Genomic DNA, 3,888 nt, shown 5'->3' on the forward strand with positions numbered 1-3,888 from the left:
TGCATGAATAACTGAATCCAAATAATTCTGAATATGGTATTACAGATGCTTTTCACACTCCAAAAGAAAAAAAGAGAGAGCTAATTTTCATTCTCCTCACATCTCAAGCAGGTGCACCCGCATGCAGGGCATGTACCTGAGGAGCGAGCATATACAGTGCTCCTTACGGAAATTACAGTTGAATCATTCTCTTAGGTTTAATGCGATTCGAAGGCTCATAAGTCCCATCAGCTCTAATGTTTATCCGCTCGGACAGATGCTTGAGGCGTCGGTCAGTTGTCCCTCAGCGTGAATGGTAGCGTCCGATCTCCCTCGCGCGCGCCTCTATTTCGCTTAATCAATGCAGAAGGTTGTAGAGACTCGCGATCTTACCGTGTTTCGCCGTGTGCGCATTTTAAGACAGCGGGATCCCTACGGACGGTCATCGTCTAACTGACTCTCCATTCAGTGCTTATTATCTCTCTGCGTTCGGCATTTTATCCGCTATCCGTTGCTTTCACGTGCGATGCTATATATTTAAAGGAATTGACAGTTATCTTAAGAAAAGTATCGACGTCGCGTTTGGAAGGTGCTCCCCGAGGGAAATAAAAGTTTCCTTCGGGAAATGAACAGGCTGTTCAGCGCAGGTAAGATCTTACATTTATATGTCAAGCTCTGCGCTCTTTTGCCAGCACGCGTCTATGTCCCCGGCTGTTTTTCTACACTTGTATGAATGCTGAAAATGCAACTAAACAACCATGTCGCTTCACTGACAAACCCTTTTGATTAAACTGACCCTGCCGTGTGATCTTAGTCGTGGTAATGTGGATCTCTCTCGCTGGTTTCATCATCCTTATTATTTCTGGCGCTTGAGCGGAACGCCAAAAGGACGCGCCGGACACTTTTTTTTTCTAGTTTGCAATTGTCTCTCGCGTCCGCTTTGCAGTTTTGTGGGTTTGAAAGCTAGATTGTTGAGAAACAGGCTTTACAGTCCCTGACGGTCTGGTTTAAGGAGACGGCATTCCGGCACTGTCCATCTATGAGAGCGCGCTCTTGGTGAATCGGACCCTCTGCACCTATTTCCCTTCCGGCTATTGACAGCGACGCATAAGGTCATGCATCATCAGCAGTTGCAGAACATGCCAGAAATGGCTAATGGTGTAGCCGCAATTAGTGTATTATGCTCTGTTAAGGTCAGAGAAGGCACAGAGCACTACATAGTGTTTCAGCAGGGAAAGCAGTGTGCTATTGACTCAATTTACAGCAGAATATTCAGTGTTTTGGCTCTCTTAGGTTGACTATTTTGCTGCTATGCACTTAAAGGGATAGTTCATCCAAAAATGAAAATTCTGTCATCATTTATTCACAACTCATGCTGCTCCAAACCTGTACGACTTTTCTCTGCTGGTTAACATATTCTGAAGAGTGTAAGAACAATGGATGGTGACTGACAAACCTCAAAAAAAGATGCAAACGTATCTTAAAAGTCCACCTGAACTATATTTCATGTGCATGTGAGGAACAGACCAACATACAGTATGCGTTGTTATTTACTGTCTGAGCTTTCCATAAATCATGCATGAGAATACATGAAAGAAGTTTGGATGTCAGATGATTCATTTCTGATAAATGATTTGGTTAAAAATGGTGGAGAAGCTATGAGCCATGTTGCGTGTTTTTGTGTAAGTGCTATAGATACCAAGATAGTGGTTTTTCATGGTTAAATGGAAGGCTTGTGTCTAATGGACAAGTTAATCCAACAATGAGCTGTTTCCAATCTATGTGGCACGTTTTGCAGTGACAATTATGTATTTGAATCTAGAATACCCTGTATTTGTGCACTTTAGATAGATGGATGTGATGGCAAAGAGCAAGCATTGATTCTTTTCATTTATCTTTAAAGTAATGCATTATGCACAGGTGCAATTTGTTTAACACCTATTTTCCTTCAGAATGTTTAATATTGTGGAATAACGGCTGATTTAACGTTTATAACATGAAGCAAACCTGCTACGACTGGTGGTGGGAATGGGAAAGGGATCGTCCACTTACAAATTCAAATTGATTTAATTTTGATTTAAACTTGTATGACTTTCTTTCTTCTGTGGAATGTAAAATAAGATATTTTGAAGAATACTGGTAACCAAAAATTGTTCAGTTCCCATTGAATTCCATTTTATGGACAAACAATTCAATAGTACCCAAAACTTTTTGATTACCAACATATTTCAAAATATCTTCTTTTGTGCTTCACAGAGCAAAGAAATCCATACAGAATTGGAATGACATGAGGATGAGAAAATGATGACAGGATTTAAATTTTTGAATCTCTTTAAGTACCGAATGTCCAACTACGAGGTTTAAAGAACCCTCTCATTCTCTCCCCCAAAACGCTTGCTCAAGTTCTTTCCTTTTAGCTGTCTCAGAAGAAAGTGGAATGACTTTACTGAACGATTAAGAATCATAGCTGTTATCATCTCATGTTATACTATCTTAGCGTTGGCTGAATGCCCCTTACAATGTGATGAGTTCAAAGTAGGTGAGTTCATGTACTTATTGATATTGCTGCACTTCGATATGAATGAGGCAGTCAGAACATAGATAGAAAAGATAAAGAGATGGAAGCTCCCTGCTGGGCCACTGGCTTTCATCCGCTCGCGCTATCTCTCCCCGATCCTTCCCTCCGCCTGATCCCACTCTCATGTACCGTATCTCTCAATTAGAGCTCAAAATCAACTGGACACCAAGTAGAGATCAGCTGAGGGCGAGGAAGTGAGAATATGTGATGTTTGAACAGAATGAGTCAAATCTTCTTCAGTTTTCACAGATACAGACTAACAATCTGGCCAACTGCGTATTTGTGCCTTCCTTCCTAAAACCCACACGCAGTTTCAAGGGGATGAAGATTGGACCGATTATCCCACTATCCAGTTGGCACCTGCCAGACATCGTTATCAGCCTCTTGGTACCTGGTGTGTGTGAAAGCCGACAGAATATTTAGATGTAAGCAGTGTATGTGTAGATAACTCTCAGCACACACACATACTCTGAACGGCTAAACGCCGGACAGCCGTGCATGTCATACACAATCCCTCATCCTGGCCCAGTTGGCACAGTGTAACTCCAGCTAACATGGCAGAGCAAGCAGTGAAGAGCCGATCACACTTTGCAGTGCTCACTCTCTCTCTCAGTTACTGTGTGTGTGTGTGTGCGTTTGTGTGTGGCCTTAACCCCCTTAAGCTCACACACTGGCTCGTTGCCTTCTTTGGGCCGCAAGCAGCACGGCTCTCTACGAACTCCAAAATGAGAGCAGATGCTCGACTCAACCCGGCTCTGCTGAGCACCTTTGCTGAATGTAAACTCCTTCTGTTTACATCCCCCTGTACCCTGAAGCCTTGCTTCGTAAGACTGTCGTTTTTCACTCTTAATGTAAAGACATGTTAACAAACAGCAACAAATGTCCAACTTGTTTAAATATATGCTTTAGACTCATCTTCCTTCTTCTAGGTGAATGGTTCTTAAAGCTTCAAGGCCACCTCAGATCAAATCAGAACACCAATGTACACAATGGAAAATCTAAATCACTTTGAGCGAACTTTGTACAACTTCGTTTCTTCTGTGGAACAAAAAAGAGAATATTTTGAAGAAACGGTATTGGTTACTATTGATTTCTGTTTTATGGACAAACATTTTGAGAACAGAAATATCTTAATTTACATTTCACAAGTTTGTGGTGACACGAGGGTGAGAAAATGATGACAAAATGCCATATTTTGTTAAATCATGCTCCTGCAAGAGTCTCACCAGTTTTGCATTGCAAATTTGCAAGTTGTTTAACATTTAAAAACTGACAAATAGCTAATAATGAACATATTTAGAATATATATATATATATATATATATATATAT

General features: G+C 41.1%; 1 protein-coding gene across 5 annotated transcripts in view; it reads left to right on the forward strand.

Annotated features, from left to right (window-relative positions):
- The first annotated feature begins 279 nt into the window (after positions 1–279).
- Positions 280–3,888, forward strand: part of tenm2a (teneurin transmembrane protein 2a) — a 309,718-nt gene continuing 306,109 nt past the window's right edge. For all 5 annotated transcript variants that reach the window (XM_016291960.1, XM_016291962.1, XM_016291965.1 and 2 more), the window contains exon 1: positions 280–626. The gene's annotated coding sequence lies outside the window, so the exon portion shown is untranslated. The remainder of the gene's footprint in view (positions 627–3,888) is intronic.

Source organism: Sinocyclocheilus grahami, unplaced genomic scaffold (assembly GCF_001515645.1).
Source record: "Sinocyclocheilus grahami isolate Dianchi unplaced genomic scaffold, SAMN03320097.WGS_v1.1 scaffold279.1, whole genome shotgun sequence".
Taxonomy (NCBI): Eukaryota; Metazoa; Chordata; class Actinopteri; order Cypriniformes; family Cyprinidae; genus Sinocyclocheilus; species Sinocyclocheilus grahami.